Source organism: Macaca fascicularis, chromosome 9 (assembly GCF_037993035.2).
Source record: "Macaca fascicularis isolate 582-1 chromosome 9, T2T-MFA8v1.1".
Lineage (NCBI taxonomy): Eukaryota > Metazoa > Chordata > Mammalia > Primates > Cercopithecidae > Macaca > Macaca fascicularis.
The window spans coordinates 86,858,045-86,880,002 of NC_088383.1; the positions used below are offsets into that span (position 1 = coordinate 86,858,045).

Consider the following 21,958-nt stretch of genomic DNA (forward strand, 5'->3'; position numbering starts at 1 on the left):
AGGTCCCTTGTTTCAAAGGTATGGCACAAAGTAACCTGTAAAGCCAGGGCACACAGACCAGTTCCCATACATAGACACTTGGTTACAGCTGGTTTTAGATCTCTCCACAGTGGTTGAGAGAACTGCAGCATAAGTGGGGCAGAGAGAGAGAGAGACAGAGAAGAGAGAGAGGAAGAGACAGAGGCAAAAGGAAAATCAAAGGAAGAGAGAAAGAGAGATATATACAAGTAGTTAAGAAAAAAAAAAGTGTACCCTATTCCTTTAAAAGCCAAGGTAAATTTAAAACCTTTAATTGATAATTGAAGGTATTCTCTGTAACCCTATAACGCTCCAATACCACTTTGTTGTCAGTGTAAACAAGGGCGTATTCTGAAAGCACTGAGTCCTTCCTATCAAAAATCCTTAACCCAGTAACCCACGGATGGCCCAAATGCATTCAAACTGTAGCAGCAGTTGCTTTGCTAACAGAAAAAAGTAAAACAAATGACTTTTAGAGGAAACCTCATTGTGAGCACACCTCACTAGTTCAGTTCAGAACTATCCTAAATCAAAAAAGCAAAAAAGTAGCTTACTAACTCAAAAATCTTAGTATGGGGCTATTCTGTTAGGAAAAAAAAAAGGAAAAAAAGGAGGGGGGCGGAATTTATGTAAAAAGAGTATTACATAGTAAATTCTTGTCCTGAAATAAATTAACTGTTTGTTTAAAGAAAGAAATAATTGTCATAAGTCAGAAAATTAAAGCATGTCAAAAAATTATCTGTGAAAGTTGTGAAAGAGAAAAATGTTATAGAAAAATGTTATAAAAAAATATATGCAAGAAGTGTTGTATAATTCAAAAGTAACTAGGTCTCCTGAATGTAAAACTAAAATAAAAACCAAACAAACAAAAAAAAATAGTTTATGTGCAAGGTGTATAAGGGAAGTAAAATATACCTTTGGTCAAAGAATTATAAGGAGGCATAAGAATATAAATTTTTACCTACATTAAAAGGTTAAAAATATGCATATTTTGTTTTAAAGGTTTAATCAAGTTTTAAAATGTTAATTGGAAAGAAAATTCTGTGTATAAACATTGGCTAAAGTTAAGGAGGTATCATCCAGTTTTTCTGTAAACTGGACATTAAAATAAAAGTACAGCAGGTTTTTCTTAAAGCACCAACCTGCTCTTTAGAAAAAATTATAAAAGGTTAAAAAGAGCCTATAAAATCTTACCTTATGGTCAAACATTAAAAATTGGATAAATATGTCCACAAGGTTTTATTAAAATTAGGTTTAACATTAATAACATACTAATATAAAGGCAAAATTTAGCTTCTCTGGTATAAAAATCATACAAAAAGCATTGTTAAATGTAAAATGGTATTTGGCTTTCTTTGGTTTAAAAACTAATAAAAATAGGTGCTAAAGGAAATTTCTCAGTAAAAAAGCACTAAGGACTATAAAGTCCACTGCCACGGTCCCCACATTTAAAACAAAAGGTCAATTTCTTAAAAATCATATACTTGATTTATCTTCCACTTTCCTTTCCCTCAAAAACTGAAAGTCCTTTAGCACGTGTACCACCCCTAGAATTTCTGGTAAACCAGCACCAGCCTGAAGATCACATTCTCATCAAAGGGTGGAAAGAAGAAAAACTCGAGCCAGCCTGGGAAGGACCCTACCTTGTGCTGCTAACCACCAAGACTGCTGTTCATACAGCAAAAAAGGATGTATATCACACCCGAGTCAAGAAAGTGCCACCCCCTCCAGAGTCGTGGGCCATAGTCCTAGGGGAAAACCCTACCAAACTAAAGCTAAGAAAAATTTAACTCTTTTCATCTATTCTATTACTCTTTCTTCTTTCCTTGTTCTATTGCTAACCATCTAGTTATTAACATAACCAAGTCAATTTCGCCTCAGACTATCGCATTTAATGCTTGCCTTGTTATACCCTGTGGAGACTTGCCAAGTCAAAGACAGCTTTCTACTTCAGAAAACTACTTCTGTCCCTCCTGACTCTCCTCAGACTGGGCATTAGTAAACTAGGATCATTTAATCCAGGGAGATTTTGATAAAGACCCCAGTGCCAACCAGGAGTCTTGCCACCCAACATAGAGCTTTTATGCTGTAGTTGGTCCAACGTTCTGTGGACCACTAAAGAGCAAGGATGGACTGCCCCAACCGGTTTTTGTAATTTCCTAAAATCATACATTCATTTTACTAGAGGACCATAGAAGTTAAAAACTTAAAACAAACTTTAGCAATAAGGACAGGATACCAAGATGCAAATGCCTGGTTAAAATGGATCAAATATTCTATCTGCACGTTAAACAAAAGCAACTATTATGCTTGTGCACATGGCAGGCCAGAGGCCCAAACTGTCCCCCTTCCACTAAGGTGGTCTTCCAGTCAACCTGGTGTGGGCTGCATGGTAGCTCTTTTCCAGGATTCTACAGCCTGGAGTAATAAGTCATGCCAAGCTCTCTCTGCTATATCCCAAAGTCCGGCACCCTCCGGGTCAGCCCCCGAGGGCCATCCAGCTTCTATCTCCCAACATTAAGTTCACTTTGTGTCTCTCACGACAGGGAGGAAACTTAGCATTCCTTGGAGAGCTGAAGGGAAGTGATGAACTTAAGAATTTTCAAGAGCTTATCAGTCAGTCAGCCCTTGTTCATCCTTGAGCAGATGTGTGGTGGTATTGTGGTGGACCTTTACTAGGCACTCTGCTGACTAACTAGAGTGACACTTGTGCTTTAGTCCATTTGCCTATCTCTTTCACCCTGGAATTTCATCAACCAGAGGGAGAAAAAATAAGACATCGTAAAGTGAGAGAAGCCTCTTATGGGTCTTTTGACCCTCATGTCTATTTAGACGCAATTGGAGTCCCACAAGGACTACCAGATCTATTTAAAGCTTGAAATCAAATAGCTGCAGGATTTAAGTCAGTATTTTAGTGAGTGACAATTAATAAAAATGTAGATTAGTGAAACTACATCTATGACAACCAATAGCAACAAGCTTTTCATGAGTTAAAAGAAAAACTCATGTCGGCCCCAGCCCTGGGGCTACCTGACCTGACAAAACCCTTTACACCCTATGTGTCAGAAAAAGAAAAAATGGCAGTTGTAGTTTTAACCCAGACTGTGGGGCCCTGGCCAAGGCCAGTGACCTATCTCTGAAAACAACTAGACAGGGTTTCCAAAGGCTGACCCCCATGTCTAAGGGTCCTAGCAGCAGTGGCCCTGTTAGCATAAGAAGCAGATAAGCTAACTCTTGGGCAAAACCTAAAGTGCCCCTATGCTGTGGTGACGTTAATAAATACCAAAGGACATCATTAGCTAACAAATGCTAGACTAACTAGATACCAAAGCTTGCTCTGTGAAAATCCCCACATAACCATTGAAGTTTACAACATCCTAAACCCCGCCACCTTGCTCCCGGTATCAGAGAGCCCAGTTGAACATAACTATGTAGAGGTTTTGGACTCAGTTTATTCTAGTGGGCCCAACCTCCAAGACCATCCTTAGACTGGGACTTACATCCCAGTCTAGACCTTAGACTACATCAGTAGACTGGGAGCTGTATGTGGATGGAAGCAGCTTCGCCAACCCCTGCAAAGTGACTCTGAAGAAGACGACAAGCCCCGCTCCAGTCACACCCGGAAGCGGACTGGTCCACATATGACCAAAACATGAGGAAACTCATCATGGGACTCATTTTCCTTAAAATTTGGACTTGTGCAGTAAAGACTTCAACTGACCTTCCTCAGACTGAGGACTGTTCCCAGTGTATACATCAAGTCACTGAGGTGGGACAAAAGGTTGCTACGGTCTTATTATTTTACGGTTATTATAAGTATACTGGAACTCTAAAAAGAACTTGTGTGTATAATGTTATTCTACACAAGGTATGTAGCCCAGGAAATGACCAAACTGATGTGTGTTGTGACCCATCTGAGCCTCCCATGACCACAGTTTTTAAAATAAGATTAAGGACTGAGGACTGGTGGGGGCTCATAAATGATATGAGTAAAGTGTTAGCCAAAACAGAAAAAAAAAAAAAAAAAAGGTGACCAAACAAGTCACCTTAAAATTTGATGCCTGTGTTGTCAATAATAATAAGTTAAAAATAGGATGTGGTTCTCTTAATTAGAAAAGAGGCTATATGGCAGAAAATAAGTACATTTATCATGAAATAGGACTGTGTGAAAATAAATGTAGACACTGGTCTTGTGTCATTTAGGCTACTTGAATAAAAAATGAAAAAAAATCCTGTCCACCTTCAGCAAGGAAAAAGTGGCCCTTCCTGTACCAGTAACCCCTTAGAACTAGTAATAACCAACCCCCTTAATCCTCGCTACAAAAAAGGGGAACGTGTAACCCTAGAAATTGATGGAGTTGGACTGGATCTTCAAGTAAATATCGCGGTTTGAGAAAAAGTTTATAAACGCTCTCCTGAGCCAGTATTTCAAACCTTCTATGATAAGCTAAATCTGCCAGTAACAGAAATTCTAGGAAAAACAAGACATTTGTTTTTGCAATTAGCCGAGCATGTAGTCCAGTCTCTCAGTGTCACTTCGTGTTATGTATGTAGAGGAACTGTAATAGGAGATCAATGGCCATAGAAAGCCTGAGAATTAGTACCTACAGACCCAGTTCCTGAGGAATTCCTAGCCCAAAAGAATCACCCTGATCACTTCTAGGTCCTAAAAGCCTCAATCATTAGACAACACTGTATAGCAAGAGTGGGGAAGGACTTCACCCTTCCTGTAGGAAGACTCAGCTGCCTTGGGCAAAAGCTGTTTAGTAGTACTACAAAACAGTTACATGGTGGAATTCAAACCACACAGAGAAAAATCCACTCAGTAAATTTCCAAAGTTGCAGACCCTTTAGGCCCACCCAGAATCCCACCAGGACTGGACAGCCTCCACTGGGCTATACTGGATATGTTGACATAGAGCCTACGCTAAGCTGCCCGACCAGTGGACAGGTAGTTGTGTTATTGGCACTATTAAACTATCTTTCTTCCTACTGCCCATAAAAAGAGGCAAACTCCTGGTTTTCCCTGTCTATGCTTCCCATGAAAAGCAAAGCATAGCCATAGATAATTAAAAAGATGATAAAAGGCCTCCTGAAAAAATTACATACAATACTATGGGACTGCCACTTGGGCACAAGATGGCTCGTGGGGGTACCGGACCGCCATTTACATGCTCAACCGAATCATGCGGTCGCAAGCTGTCTTGGAGATCATCACTAATAAATCTGGTAAAACCGTGACTGTTCTGGCCTGGCGAGAAACTCAGATGAGAAATGCTATCTATCAGAATAGATTGACTCTCAACTACTTGCTAGCAGCTGATCCGCCTACCTCAGCCTCCCAAAGTGCTGAGATTACAGGCGTGAGCCACTGCACCTGGCCCACAAATCTTTCTAAACTAAAACTGACTGCATCTTCCATCTGCATAAAAATAGCAAGAACTTTCATAATTTTTACTCTGTATACTTCTCAATGTTTCACACATGTTAACTCACTTAATCCCTGCAACAACTTTATGTGAGGATTACTATTATAATCTCCATTTTACAGATGAGAACTGAGGCATAGAGAGGTTAAATAACTTGCTTGGAGTTAAACTGCTAGTAAGTGATGAAGCAGGATATTAACAATTTGATATATCCCTGCTTACTCTGACAGTCTTGTCTCTGGCCACTTGTGCCTTATTCGCTATCCTCCTGCTTTGTATTAGGTATTAGATGGAGAATTGAAACCAAGATCTAGAGGTGGTCCTGAGGATTCTATGGTCATTTAGGGAAAAGAAGCAAAAAGAAAAATCTCTGTAGTAGAAGAGTATGAGTAGTCCAGGAAGGACAAGAACAGGGCACTTGGGAAGACGTAATGCTGGAGTGTGGGGAAAACCTTCCTAGAGGGGGTGATGTTAAAACTGGAACTCATGGATGGAAAGGAATTCACAGGGGAGAACTGGGGAAAGAAAAGGGTTTTAGACAAGGAACAGTGCTTGCAGGCTCAGAGCCAAGACCGCTGGTGGTAGGATTGGGGAAATTGCTGAGTGTGTTTATCCATTTCCTTTTCTCTCCTACTTGATGGAGCTCCTAGGATGTCACATCTGCTGTAGTGGGCTCAAGGAGGTCTCAGTGGAATTAGACTGGAACCCAAACACTGGAATCTCTCAGCTTCTGCCTTGCCATCTGGTGAATGTTCAGGCAGTGTGAAGAGGCTGCTAAAGTCCTTTGGATTTCCGGAGATTCCAGGACCTGCATAAATAAAAGAAGGCAATTTGGGAGGCTGAGGCGGGAGGATTGCTTGAGCCCAGGAGTTCGAGACCCAGCCCGGGCAACGTAGTGAAACCTCATCTCTACAAATAATAAAAAAATTAGCCAGGCATGGTGATGTGTATCTGCAGTCCCAGCCACTCAGGAGGCTGAGATGGGAGGATTGCTTGAGCCTGGGTGGTGGAGGCTGCAGTGAGCCATGACCATGCCACTGCACTCCAGCCTGGGGACAGAGCAAGACCCTGCCTCAAAAAAAAAAAAAAAGGCGTTGAGGGGAAGGCAAGCAGGAGTGCATCAGTCTGAGAGTCCTGGGAACCTGGAGATAATACTGAAGGCCTTGATTTTCACCTATTTGTGAAACAAGAGGGTGATGGGGGAGAACGTAGCTGAGGCAAACCCAGACACTGCATACAGGAAGTGGAAATCCTCTCACCACCAGTCCTGGGACTGAATATGAAGTCTGAAAGGGATTTCTAAATGCAGGATCCCTGTAAAGACTCAAGAGACTGAATATACAAACAGACAGTGACCACACTATAAATAAAAGTAGAACTCAAACTGAGAACCTGCTCTGAACCTGCTGCAAGCAGCCCGTGAAGCCAACCTACTGGCAACCGTAACCAATCCTGGAAGTCAACTAATGTAGGAAGCCAAATAATAACCCCTGTAGTAATTGGCCCAAAACAGCCATGACTTGATTAATAACTGACAGCTTTCCTAATTTTTGCATTGACTACCATTTTAGGATCAACAAGATAAAGCAAATATGCAATCCTAAGCCACTATGTAGGATGCTGCTTAGCTGCCCACAGCTTCCCCACGCCAATAGCCTGAAGTCTTTTTATTCCCCCCCCCACTATAAAGCATTCCCATTCCTTACCTGCCTTTGTGTCTCTGCCAGATGCAAATGATGGTGGCTGATTCCCTTGCTAGAGCAGATTCTGAATAAATAGCCTTTGTTTGTTCTTATTTGGGTGGCCTTTATTTCCACAGGCTGGAAAACGTTCCCTGAAGCTCTGGATATTCTATTTACTTTCTTTCATTCTTGGATCCATTTCCATTTCTTGGAACATTGGAGAATGTTTTTTCACCATCCACAAACATTTAGCAAGGCTGGGCATGTTTGTGCTGCAAAGAACACTTTTTACAAGATCAGAGATAGCACCTATAGTCCCAGCGCTGCCACAGGTGCTGTGACAGCCAGCAAGTCCTTTAGCCTTCTTGTATCTCCATCCTCTTGTAAAATGGGACTAAAGAAATTATTTTCTGGCTGGGCACAGTGGCTTGTGCCTGCAGTCCCAGCACTTTGGGAGGCTGAGGCAGGTGGATCACTTGAGGTCAGGAGTTCGAGACCATCCTGGCCAACATGGTGAAACCCTGTCTCTACAAAAAATACAAAAATTAGCTGAGTATGGTGGCACATGCCTGTAGCCCAGCTACTAGGGAGGCTGAGGCAGGATAATTGCTTGAACCCAAGAGGCAGAGGTTTCAGTGAGCGGAGACTGCGCCACTGCACTCCAGCCTGGGTGACAGAGTGAGACTCCATCTCAAGCAAAAAAAAAAAAGTTCTGCTTACCTGCTGGAACCAGACCCAATGGTCCTCCAGGTTCACATCTAGTGTAGTGCACCTCTTAGCATTTTCTCACCGATCCCAGTCAAATAAAAACATTCAGACCTAGAAACACAGAGATTTTATTTGAAAAGACTATTGCAGTAGGAGGAGGGGACTATTTTAAGAGGACAACACACAGACCACAAGATCTGCAAGAGTCTCAAGAGAGACCTTGGATATGTGCTCATGAAGGGCAGCTGCTCCATATTCCAGTGCTGGCTCAGGTTGAAGATCAAAGTTCAGGAGCTTGTGGGGAGGGAAGAAGCCTAGCTAGAGTTTGGTCAAGTCTTATTAGCGGGTATTTTGTCCACCTTGGTGAGTGGGGACAAACAATTTGGGTAATCATTTATGAGACAAAATTTGGAGGGTTTTTGTCTGGCCTTGTCCTAAGTAAACAGGGGGGCATTCACGAGTCTTATCTAAGTCGCATGGAGAAGAGTAGTTCTTTGCAATAAGCTATTCGGAAGGACAAAGGGGAGAAGGATTTCCTAAGTGCCATCTTCTAGGAGCACAGGGCTCAGGCAGAGTTCAACATTGTCATCCATTTATGGATGAATGCATAAACAAATGTGGTAGATGTGTTCAATGAAATATTATTCAGCCTTAAAAAGGAAAGGAATTCATACACATGCTACACCACGGATGAATCTTGAGGACATTATGCTAAGTGAAATATACCAGTCACAAAATGACAAATATATGATTCCACTTATATGAGGTAGCTGAAGTAGCCGCATTCATAGAAACAGATGTAGAATGGTGGTTGTTCAGCCTGGCGGGGAGAGTGGGGAGTTGTTTAATGAATACAGAGTTTCAGTTTTGCAAAATGAAAAGCTTTGTGGAGACTTTGCACAACAATGTACACAAAAATGTGAATGTATTTAACATTACTAAACTGTATACTTAAAAATGGTTTAGATAGGCCAAGCATGGTGGCTAACACCTCTAATCCCAGCACTTTGAAAGACTGAGTCGGATGGATCACTTGAGGTCAGCAATTCGAGATCAGGCTGGCCAACATGGTGAAATCCCATCTCTACTGAAAAAACACACACACACACACACACACACACAAATTAGCTGGTGTGGTGGTGCTCTCTTATAATCCCAGCTACTCAGGAGGCTGAGGCAGAGTATTGCTTGAACCCGGGAGGCAGAGGTTGCAGTGAGCCAAGATCATGCCACTGCACTCCAGCCTGGATACAGAGTGAGTCTCTGTCTCAAAATTAAAAAAAAAAAAAAAAAAGGTTTTGATAGTAAATTTAATGTTATGTGTCTTTTACTACAATTAATAATTTTTAAAAAACTCAACATTATCATTATCCCCTTTGATTCAAGATTAATAAATATTATTTATCAATGAACAACTCAAAAGTGATGGTGAATCTCCTGAGTGGGGGAGAAATAGGGTCTAAGAAATAATTCCCTGAAGACTCTTGTTTGTGTTATTCCTGCAAAAGCAGCTGAAGCATCTGTTGAGAGGTGGTAGCAAAGGTGAACTGTTTTAGCATCATCTTGCTGATCATCTTCTAGGGGGGATGACTGAAATGAAAAAGAGAAATATTAATATAAAAGGTTATAATAAAGTCAGGAGCCAGGAGTCGGATCCTGAGGGTATCTGGTCCAGCAAATTCCAAGAGGTCGGTGGATGAAAAACTTTTGGTCATACAGCACTGCATGAGTTTGCCGAAGCTAAGACGTCAATGTTCTTGGCAATGTTGTCCACTGTCTTGATTCCCTGTCATATAAAGGCATTTGTGACCTGAACATTTTATCACATTTCCTTTGAGGCTCAAAGAGTGTCTTTTCCAGGCAGAAACTGGCCCCTGCATGGGCTGCCTCAGTGATGAGTATTTCAAGGTATATATCAAGTCATCTGGGCTTTAAGGCACAGTGCTTCCTCAGGTGCTGAGGGAAGTGGCAGCTACAAGGCAACCTAGAGTTCCAGTAAAGATCTGGGTTTACAAATTTTAATCTGGATTGTCAGAATTCAGTTCTTCGTGATGCCAAGACAGAAGGGAGAGAAAAATTGGAAATATTAATTTGAAGGCTGTAGGCAGATATTAGAGAGAAAAACAAGAGTTTAAATTTGGTAAGGTTTGACAATGTGTGCAAAATGACAAGATCTGGCACAATTTACAGGCAGTAAAAACTGGTTTTTCATATCTATCAGTTACCTACAATTTACAAGAGGTTCAAACAGAAAGAGTTCAAAGACAATGAACAGGACCAGAATCTGATAACCCACCAGGGTGTGCTATAGTTTTCCACTGAAACACAAAAATTCTCTCCACAGGCCGGGCGCGGTGGCTCATGCCTGTAATCCCAGCACATTGGGAGGCCAAGGTGGGCAGATCACCTGAGGTTGGGAGTTTTGAGACCAGTCTGACCCACATGGAGAAATCCCATCTCTACTAAAAATACAAAATTAGCCAGGCTTGCTGGTGCATGCCTATAATCCCAGCTACTCGGGAAGGCTGAGGCAGGAGAATCACTTGAACCTGGGAGGCGGAGGTTGCGGTGAGCCGAGATCATGCCATTCATTGCACTCCAGCCTAGGCAACAAGAGCGAAACTCCATCTAAAAAGAAAAAAAAGAATGCTCTCCACAGATACTTTCCCTTTTGATCAAGATAATCTCAAAGGACCAGACATAGTGGCTCACATCTATAATCCCAGCACTTTAGGAGGCCTAGGTAGGAGAATTGCTTGGGGCCAGGAATTCAAAACCAGCCTGGGGCTGGGCACGGTGGCTCACGCCTGTAATCCCAGCACTCTGGGAGGCTGAGGCAGGCAGATCACAAGGTCAGGAGATAGAGACCATCCTGGCTAACAAGGTGAAACTCCATCTCTACTAAAAATACAAAAAAATTAGCCAGGCTTGGTGGTGGATGCCTGTAGTCCCAGCTACTCTAGAGGCTGAGGCAGGAGAATGGGGTGAACCCGGGAGGCAGAGCTTGCAGTGCCAAGCTCAGGCCACTGCACTCCAGCGTCTCCAAAAACAAACAAACAAACAAAAAAACCAGCCTGGGCAACATAACAAGACCCTATTTCTCCAAAAAACAAAAACAAAAAATACAAAAATTAGCTGACCATAGAGGCATGCACCTGTAGTCCTAGCTACTTGGGAGACTGAGGCAGGAGGATTGCTTGAGCCCAGGAGTTCAAGGCTGCAGCGAGCTATGATTATACCACTGCACTCCACAGAGTGCAGTGCCTGGGCCACAGAGCAAGACCCTATCTCTTTAAAAAATTAAATAAATATGTCAGGCCTCTGAGCCCAAGCTAAGCCATCATATCCCCAGTAACCTGCACATATACATCCAGATGCCCTGAAGCAACTGAAGATCCACAGAAGTGAAAATAGCTTAACTGATGACATTCCACCATTGTGGTTTGTTTCTACCCCACCCTAACTGATCAATGTTCTTTATAATCTCCCCCACCCTTAAGAAGTTTGTTTGTAATTCTCCCCACCCTTGAGAATGTACTTGTGAGATCCACCCCCTGCCCCCAAAACATGGCTCTTAACTCCACCGCCTATCCCAAAACCTATAAGAACTCATGATAATCCCATCACCTCTACTGACTCCTTTTTGGGACTTAGCCTGCCTGCACCCAGGTGAAATAAACAGCCATGTTGCTCACACAAAGCCTGTTTGGTGATCTCTTCACACAGACGTGTGAAACATTTGGTGCCGAAGACCCGGGTCAGCGGGACTCCTTCGGGAGACCAGTCCATTGTCCTCATCCTTACTCCATGATGACATCCACCTACCACCTCAGGCCCTCAGACCAACCAGCCCAAGGAACATCTCACTGATTTTAAATCGGGTAAGGAGCCTCTTTTTACTCTCTTATCCAACCTCTCTTACTATCCCTCAACCTCTTCTTTCAATCTTGGCCCCACCCTTCAGTCTCTCCCTTCTTAGTTTCAATTCCTTTCATTTTCTGGTAGAGACAAAGGAGACACATTTTATCCGTGGACCCAAAACTCCCGTGCCGGTCATAGACTCAGGAAGGCAGCCTTCCCTTGGTGTTTAATCATTGCCGGGACGCCTCTCTGATTATTCATCCATGTTCCATTGGTATCTGATCTCCACGGGGACGCCTGCCTTGATCATTCACCCACGTTCCCTTGGTGGCAAGTCAATTGCAGGGACACCTGCTTTGGTTGCTCACCCACGTTGCAGTCCAGGACTGCTCCCCACCCACTTCTCCGTGTCTCTACCTTTCTCTTTAAACTTGCCTCCTTCACTATGGGCAACCTTCCGCCCTCCATTCCTCCTTCTTCTCCCTTAGCCTGTGTTCTCAAGAATTTAAAACCTCTTCAACTCTCACCTGACCTAAAATCTAAGCATCTTATTTTCTTCTGCAATACCGCTTGGCCCCAGTACAAACTGGACAGTAGTTCCAAGTGGTCAGAGAATGGCACTTTTGATTTGCCTATCCTACAAGATCTAGACAATTTTTGTCGAAAAATGGCCAAATGGTCTAAGTGCCTGATGTCCAGGCATTCTTTTACACATTGGTCCCTCCCTAGTCTCTGTTCCCAATGAGACTCGTCCCAAATCTTTCTTCTTTCTCTCCTGTCTGTTCCTTCAGTCTCCACCCCAAGCTCTGAGTCCTTTGAATCCTTCTTTTCTACGGACTCATCTGATCTCTCACCTTCTCCCCAGGCTGCTCCTCACCAGAGCGAGCCAGGTCCCAATTCTTCCTCAGCCTCTGCTGCCCCCTCCCTATAATCCTTCTATCAACTCCCCTCCTCACACCGGGTCTGGCTTAGTTTCATTCAGCGACTGGCTCTCCCCAACCTGCCCAACAATTTCCTTTTAGAGAGGGGGCTGGAGCTGAAGGTATGAAGGGGTGGCCTGCCCCTCCACACCTGTGGGTGTTTCTCGTTAGGTGGAAGGAGAGACTTGAGAAAAGAAATAAGACACTGAGACAAAGTATAGAGAAAGAAAAGCGGGGGCCCAGGGGACTGGCGCTCAGCTTACAGGGGACCCACGCCAGCACCGGTCTCTGAGTTCCCTTAATATTTATAGATAATTATCTTTACCTTCTTTTTTTTTTTTTTTTTTTTTTTGAGACGGAGTCTCGCTGTGTCGCCCGGGCTGGAGTGCAGTGGCCGGATCTCAGCTCACTGCAAGCTCCGCCTCCGGGGTTTACGCCATTCTCCTGCCTCATCCTCCCGAGTAGCTGGGACTACAGGCGCCCGCCATCTCGCCCGGCTAGTTTTTTGTATTTTTTAGTAGAGATGGGGTTTCACCGTGTTAGCCAGGATGGTCTCGATCTCCTGACCTCGTGATCCACCCGTCTCGGCCTCCCAAAGTGCTGGGATTACAGGCTTGAGCCACCGCGCCCGGCCATCTTTACCTTCTTAAAGATAAGGGAGTGGCAGGACAATAGGATCGTTTTTAGGGAGGAAATCAGCAGTAAGACATAAGAACAAGGATCTCTGTGACATGAATAAGTTTAAAGGAAAATCCTGTGCCTAGAGATAAACCTTTTAGCAGCATTGTTTCATCCTATCACATGGGGATAAACCTTGGACAATACCTAGCTTTTCTAGGAACAAAGACACACCCTGCACGCCCAAAATCCATTAAACCTTGAGTTACCACAGCACATGTCTCTTGCAAGGACAAGGTTAGGGGTAGGGTCACAGATTAACAACATCTGAAATACAGAACAAAATGGAGTCTCTTATGTCTACTTCTTTCTATATAGACACAGTAACAGGCTGATCTCTTTCTTTTCCCCACAAGGTATAGTCAGGTTACATGTGCCTTTTTCTCTATCAGACCTTTCCCAAATCAGCCAGCGTTTAGGCTCTTTCTCATCAATCCCACTAAATATATACAGGAATTCCGATATCTAACTCTGTCCTACAGTTTAACCTGGAGTGACTTAAATGTCATCCTAACTTCTACCCTCTCCCCAGATGAACGGGAAAGAATTTTTTCTCTAGCCCAATCTCACGCTGATAACCGCCGGCTTCATGAGCCAGACCTCCAGGAAGGCATTAGAGCAGTTCCCTGAGGAGATCCCCAGTGGAACTATCAGGCAGATTCCCCAGGTATAGCTAAGGCGAGATTACATGGTTTCCTGCCTAGTTGAAGGGCTTAAAAAGGCAGCTTACAAAGCTGTTAATTATGACAAACTTAAAGAAACTATCCAAGGTAAAGAACCCATCCCAGTTCATGGCCCGCTTAGCAACAACCCTTAGACACTTTACCCCCCTAGACCCAGAGGGGCCAGAAGGCCATCTTATTCTCAATATGCATGTTATTACCCAATCCCCTCTCAGCATCAGGAAAAGCTCCAAAAATTGGATTCCGACCCTCAAACCCCACAACAGGATTCAATTAACCTTTCCTTCAAGGTGTAATAAGTTCCCTTATTAAGTCAAGACATTTTAACTAAATTATCTGCTTCCCTGACTCTTCCTGGGCTACAGCCACACCTCCTTGCCACCTTTTCCTCAGTTCAAAGCCTCCTTCCCATCCTCCCCTTGTATCTCCCCACATTAACCCACAAGTATAGGATACCTCTACTCCCTCCATGGTGACAAACAATGCACCCCCTACCATCCCATTAAAGCCTAATCACACTTACCCCGCTCCATGCCAATATCCCATCCCACAGCATGCTTTAAAAGGATTAAAGCCTGTTATCACTTGCTTGTTACGGCATGGCCTTTTAAAGCCTATATACTCTCCTTAGAATTGCCCCATTTTACCTGTTCAAAAACCGGACAAGCCTTACAGGTTAGTTCAGGATCTGCACCTTATTAACCAAATTGTCTTGCCTATCCGCCCTGTGGTGCCAAAGCCATATACTCTCCTATCCTCAATACCTCCCTCCACAACCCCTCCATAACCCATTATTCTGTTCTGGATCTCAAACATGCTTTCTTTACTATTCCTTGTACCCTTCATCCCAGCCTCTCTTTGCTTTCACTTGGACTGACCCTGACACCCACCAGGCTCAGCAAATTACCTGGGATGTACTGCTGCAAGGCTTCACAGACAGCCCCCATTACTTCAGTCAAGCCCAAATTTCTTCCTTCACCATTGCCTATCTCGACATAATTCTTCATGAAAACACACGTGCTCTCCCTCCATGTCCGACTAATCTCCTAAACCCGAACCCCTTCCACAAAACAACAGGATTTAAATCTTAATTACCATACAAGGTCAACCAGACCTAGGAGGAACTCCCTTCAGGATAGGACGATAGATGGTCCCTCCCAGGTGATTGAGAAAAAAGCTCAATGGGTATTCAGTAATTGATACGGAGACTCCTGTGGAAGCAGAGTTTAAAAATTGCCTAATAATTGATCTCCTCAAACCTGTGAACTGCTTGCACTCAGCTAAGCCTTAAAGTACTTACAGAATCAAAAGACTATCTCAATCTTAACTCAAAAGGTTACCTACACCCTCTCTGAAATGAATTTCCATAAGAACTGTTGTTTATAGGAATGAATCTTGATGGGGCGGCTGGGTTGTTATGAAATACTCAGGAGCCCAGTCCAGCTCTAGGACTCACCCCTGAGCACAAAGGCAATATTGGGCACACTGGTAAAGGACCACTAGAATCCAGTAGCCCAGTCCCCTTTCTTTGTGGTCAAGAAAGGCGGAAAAACAGGTGCAGGACAGCTACATCCGTGAGCGTAACTAATCCGATAAGCAGAGGTCCATGGGTGATTATGCACCATGGAAAGGAATAAGCATTAGGACCATAGAGGACACTCTATGACGAATGCTCATCGGAAAATGACTAGGGGGTGCTGGCATCCCTATGTTCTTTTTTCAGATGGGAAACGTTCCCCCCAAGGCAAAAACGCCCCTAAAATGTATTCTGGAGAATTAGGACCAATTTAACACTCAGATGCTAAGAAGGAAATGGCTTATATTCTTCTGCAGTACCGCCTGGCCACGTTACCCTCTTCAAGGGGAGAAACCTGGCCTCCTGAGGGAGGTATAAATTACAACACCATCTTACAGCTAGACCTCTTTTGTAGAAAAGAAGGCAAATGGGCCGGGCGCGGTGGCTCAAGCCTGTAATCCCAGCACTTTGGGAGGCCGAGACGGGCGGATCACGAGGCCAGGAGATCGAGAGACGATCCCAGCTAACACGGTGAAACCCCGTCTCTACTAAAAAATACAAAAAAAAACTAGCCGGGCGAGGTGGCGGGCGCCTGTAGTCCCAGCTACTCGGGAGGCTGAGGCAGGAGAACGGCGTAAACCCGGGAGGCGGAGCTTGCAGTGAGCTAAGATCCGGCCACTGCACTCCAGCCTGGGTGACAGAGCAAGACTCCGTCTCAAAAAAAAAAAAAAAAAAAAAAAGAAAAGAAGGCAAATGGAGTGAAGTGCCGTATGTACAAACCTTCTTTTCATTAAGAGACAACTCACAATTATGTAAAAAGTATGATTTATGCCCTACAGGAAGCCCTCAGAGTCTACCTCCCTTCCCCAGTGCCCCCCGACTCCTTCCTCAACTAATAAGGACCCCCCTTCAACCCATTCGGTCCAAAAGGAGATAGACAAAGGGGTAAACAATGAACCAAAGAGTGCCAATATTCCCCAATTATGCCCCCTCCAAGCCACAGGAGGAGGAGAATTCAGCCCAGCCAGAGTGCATGCACCGTTTTCTCTCTCAGACTTAAAACAAACCTAGGTAAATTCTCAGATAACCCTGATATGGACTCCTTTCCTTCCTAGGCATGGTTAGGTACTTCCGCCTTTAGATACCGAGTTTTCCATCCTGACTAAACCATTATGTAAACTCACAAAAGCAAACCTAGCTGACCCCATAGATCCTAAATCCTTTCCCCACTCGTCTTTCTGTTCCTTAAAAACAGCCCTAGAAGGTGCCCCCACACTAGCTCTCCCGAACTCATCTCAACCCTTTTCATTACACACAGCCAAAGTGCAGGGCTGTGCGGTCAGAATTCTTACACAAGAGCCAGGACTGTGCCCTGTAGCCTTTCTGTCCAAACAACTTGACCTTACTATTTTAGCCTAGCCTCACGTCTGCGTGTGGTGGCTGCTGCTGCCCTAATATTTTTAGAGGCCCTCAAAATCTCAAACTATGCTCAACTCACTCTCTACAGTTCTTATAACTTCCAAAATCTATTTTCTTCCTCACACCTGACACATACACTTTCTGCTGCCCGGCTCCTTTGGCTATATTCACTCTTTTTGAGTTTCCCAAAATTGCCATTGTTCCTGGCCCAGACTTCAATCCAGCCTCCCACATTATTCCTGATACCACACCTGACCCCCGTGACTGTATCTCTCTGATCCACCTGACGTTCACTCCATTTCCCCATAGTTCCTTCTTTCCTGTTCCTCACCCTTTTCACACTTGGTTTATTGATGGCAGTTCCACCAGGCCTAATCGCCACACACCAGCAAAGGCAGGCTATGCTATAGTATCTTCCACATCTATCATTCAGGCTACTGCTCTGCCCCCCTCCACTACCCCTCAGCAAGCCAAACTGATTGCCTTAATTCAGGCCCTCACTCTTATAAAAGGACTACGCATCAATATTTATACTGACTCTAAATATGCCTTCCATATCCTGCACCACCATGCTGTTTTATGGGCTGAAAGGTTTCCTCATTAGGCAAGGGTCCTCCATCATTAATGCCTCTTTAATAAAAACTCTTCTCCAGGCTGCTTTACTTCCAAAGGAAGCTGGAGTCATACACTGCAAGGGCCATCAAAAGGCATCAGATCCCATCTCTCCCATCGCTCAGGGCAATGCTTATGCTGATAAGGTAGCTAAAAAAGCAGCTAGCTTCCAACTTCTATCCCTCATGGCAGTTTTTCTCCTTCTCATCTGGCCACTCCCACCTACTCCCCCGCTGAAACTTCCACCTATCTCTTCCCACACAAGGCAAATGGTTCTTGGACCAAGGAAAATATCTCCTTCCATTCTATTCTATTGTCATTTCATAACCTCTTCCATGTAGGTTACAAGCCGCTAGCCTGCCTCTTAGAACCTCTCATTTCTTTTCCATCCTGGAAGTCTGTCCTCAAGGAAATCACTTCTCAGCGTTCCATTTGCTATCTACTACTCCTCAGGGATTATTCAGGCTCCCTCCCTTCCCTACACATCAAGCTCAGGGATTTGCCCCCTCCCAGGACTGGCAAATTGACTTTACTTACATGCCTCAAGTCAGGAAACATGTCTGGGTAGACAGTTTCACTGGATGGGTAGAGGCCTTTCCCACTGGGTCTGAAAAGGCCACAGCGGTCATTTCTTCCCTTTTTTCAGAAATAATTGCTCAGTTTGGCCTTCCCACCTCTGTACAGTGCAATAATGGACCAGCCTTTATTAGTCAAAACACCCAAGCAGTTTCTCAGGCCCTTGGTATTCAGTGGCACCTGACCTTACTGTTTTAGCCTAGCCCTCATTTCTGCATGTGGTGGCTGCTGCTGCCCTAATACTTTTAGAGGCCCTCAACTGCCACTGTTAAGTCTCTCTTTAAGTGGATAGAAGATCTTCAGTGACAAAGTACACTCCAATACTTTCACCCTGATGAAGTCCTATTCTTTACTTTTATACTTACTCTTATTCTTGTTCCCGTTCTTATGCCACCCTCTACCTCTCCCCAGCTATCTCCACCACACTATCAATCTCACTCACTCTCTCCTAGCCATTTCTAATCCTTCTTTAACAAACAATTGCTGGCTTTGCATTTGTCTTTCCTCCAAATTCAACGAGGCCCTGACTCCTGCTGGAAAAAAAAAGGGGCGTGGGTGGACTCTGTATGTTTTTAAATGAAGAATGTTGTTTTTACCTAAATCAATCTGGCCGGTATATGACAACATAAAAAAACTCAAGGATAGAGTCCAAAAACTCGCCAACCAAGCAAATAATGATGCTGAACCCCCTTTGACACTCTGTAATTGGATGTTCTGGGTACTCCCAATTCTTAGTCCTTTAATAACTATTTGTCTCCTTCTTTTATTTGGACCTTGTGTCTTTCATTTAGTTTCTCAATTCATACAAAACCGCATTCAGGCCATCACCAATAATTCTATATGACAAATGCTCCTTCTAACAACCCCACAATATCACCCCTTACCCCAAAATCCTTCTTCAGTTGAATCTCTCCCACTCTAGGTTCCCACGCCGCCCCTAATCCCGCTTGAAGCAGCCCTGAGAAACATCGCCCATTATCTCTCCATACAACCCCCCAAAATTTTCACCTTCCTAACACTACCCCTATTTTGTTTTATTTTTCTTAATAATATAAAATAATATTTTTCTTAATAATATATATTTCTTAATAATATAATGTCAGGCCTCTAAGCCCAAGCTAAGCCATCATATCCCCAGTAACCTGCACGTATACATCCAGTTGGCCTAAAGCAACTGAAGATCCACAGAAGTGAAAATAGTTTAACTGATGACATTCCACCATTGTGATTTGTTTCTACCCCACCCTAACTGATCAATGTTCTTTATAATCTCCCCCACCCTTAAGAAGTTTGTTTGTAATTCTCCCCACCCTTGAGAATGTACTTTATGTACCCCCTGCCCCCAAAACATGGCTCTTAACTCCACTGCCTATCCCAAAACCTATAAGAACTCATGATAAGCCCATCACCTTTGCTGACTCCTTTTACGGACTCAGCCCGCCTGCACCCAGGTGAAATAAACAGCCATGTTGCTCACACAAAGCCTGTTTGGTGATCTCTTCACATGGACGCGTGAAACAAATAATCTCAAAGAAGGATTATTCTTGGTCAGAAAATAAAGTTGATGTCATTAAATTCAACTTAATTATTTTAACATATGCGGCAAGAACGGTGATTTAACATATTGGTTCTTTAAAGTTTGCTTTGTGGAAGATTTCATAAGGACGTTCCAAATGCACCTTTAAAAACCTCTTGAGGCTTGTCTCTTCTGAGAGAGCATTTAAAAAATAAACACAAACCTCTTGAAGTTAAGAAGCCAAGGCAATAATTCACCATCAGATTTCACCTACATTAATCATAGATTTGAGTAAATTCCTCTCTTCTCAAGGCCACGCAAATAGTCTAAGTTTCCCTGGCCCTCTAGAAGGAGAACTTCCTTATTCTTCGGTAAGGCTGAGAACCCCATAAGCCAACCCTGTAAAGTCAGCCTCAGTTCCTTAAGACTTACTGGCCATATATTGATTCATTCTCAGATAAGACATTCTGAACAAAGCCTTATTCAGAATAAGCTTTGTTGTATAACCAATGTTTCCAATTACATCCTCTTAATAAGGAGAACAGATTCTTATTGAATCTATGCAAATAACTATATTGCCTTGGAAATAAGAATATTCAATAAAAGTTTCTGAATTCGGGAGGAAACAGGAAGAAAAAGACAAATGTTTTGTTTTTATTAATCTACATATTTTGTAGATAATAGCTTAAAAGAAAAGAGAAAGTAGCCCTCATATCCAGATAATAGAATATTAAAATATTAGCAGCACTCCAAACAAAACTCAAATCATTCCTCATCGTTTTGCTCAGGCTTATTCTTGTTCTGTTCCATCTTGGGTTAGTAGCCTCATGAACCCGTTAGCTTCTTAATGAGAATGCAGGAAATCCTGGATGGTCCAATGGCATGGGCCCCAGGCTATTTAAGGAATACCATCATAAGCCTGTGCTTGTGAGTACTCAGCATAGTCCTTTCCCGTGGGGCTCTGAGACCCTCGTTTTTAATGTCAAAGCACTCTGGTTTGTAGCTGATTTGCGAGTGCTTTCCAGGAAGAATCAAAGCAAAACAACAAAAAACTATCTCTAGATGCCAAGAGACCAAAAATGACCGTGGTTAACTTATTAACGATAATTTTTCAAAAGTGAAAGATCTGATGAGTTCATTACAAAAATGATGCAATTGACAAGGAAATTTGGTTGTTTCTGTGGCATTTAAAACAAAGCAGTGAATTTAAAATCAAAGTGACAATAAAAAAGTCTTAAAGAAAACATGGGAGATAATAGGATTGTAAAGAACCTTAATTCTTTCAAGAGTGAGAAGACTTTGTTCCTGTAAGTTATCAAGGACATGAAAAACTGAACGTAAAGCACAGAAAATTATTCTGATAAAATAGAATCATTGCCCTTTAGGCAGATTTCTCAAAAGGTAAAGAAAAATCTTAACCTCTTAAGTACATAAATGATTCAAGAAAATTTTGTCATTTAACAGAGAAAAGCAGTTTTAATTTTGTATCAACATAATATTTGATATCAAGGCTCTTTTAAGACAATCTTATAAATAAAGCCACTAAACCTTAGCCAGTGTTGACTATGGCAAATAAAATCCCCTTTCTGTGCACCTTCTACAGGTTTCTACATCTATTCAGGTTTTGTGCTACCTATTCTTCCTCATTCTGGAACAGCCAGTCATTTTACTTTAGGACAAAACTATGCTCCTTTCCCTCAGCAAAAATACATCCTGAGAACCTGGCATACAAAGTTCTCTTCTCTGCAATTATTTTTCCTAGAGAATCTCACTCACAATATTAATCGTAACTTTTTAACTTCTATTTCACAGAGATAGCTATGAGGTAGATACACTACAATTGTGTAGCAAAGCTTATGAATATACGCTTTACAATGTTTGATAGCTTGTATGTCCTTATAGTACAATTTCTCAATGTGGCAAAATACATACAGCCTTAAAATGATGCTTAGTGATTAATATTTTAATACTTTATCTTATTAGAAATGATCTAGGTATTTAATGACTATCCATTAATTAACCTAAACTCGCATAAGTTTTAAGTTACTAAAAGATCTTAGAGACTGTCTTCAAGCTGACATACCACAAAACATAATTATTGTTGAAATGAAGTTGTCAGAATAATAATTTAATTTAGCCAAACACACATCTCCAGTTTTCATCATCTTAAACATCTAGGAAACATAATGCTAGTTTATTCGATCAGTAGAGCTGTCTAGGTTCAGGAAGAATAAGACCAAATAGAAGACAAATGTATGCTTGCATTATGCTGAACTTGAATAACTCAGAAGACAGCTCTTTCCATCAAAAAATAAATATTAGTCTTTTTTTAAAAAAAAG

General features: G+C 42.7%; 1 protein-coding gene and 1 long non-coding RNA gene across 5 annotated transcripts in view; one reads left to right on the top strand and one right to left on the bottom strand.

The window, feature by feature from the left end:
* Window positions 1-1,014: 1,014 nt before the first annotated feature.
* LOC141407702 (uncharacterized) lies at window positions 1,015-11,285 on the bottom strand. Of its 2 annotated transcripts, XR_012417908.1 has the most exons (3): window positions 7,850-11,285; window positions 7,154-7,656; window positions 1,015-6,255 (listed from the first exon to the last, which is right to left on the bottom strand). It is a non-coding gene; the product is annotated as an uncharacterized lncRNA (long non-coding RNA). The 2 variants fall into 2 exon arrangements; XR_012417907.1 differs by having other exon boundaries at window positions 7,154-11,285.
* A 207-nt stretch (window positions 11,286-11,492) lies between these two features.
* Window positions 11,493-21,958, top strand: part of MRLN (myoregulin) — a 29,006-nt gene continuing 18,540 nt past the window's right edge. Inside the window, exon 1 of one of the 3 annotated variants that reach the window (XR_012417905.1) lies at window positions 11,493-11,718. The gene's annotated coding sequence lies outside the window, so the exon portion shown is untranslated. The remainder of the gene's footprint in view (window positions 11,719-21,958) is intronic. The other 2 variants (XR_012417906.1, XR_012417904.1) reach the window with 2 other exon arrangements.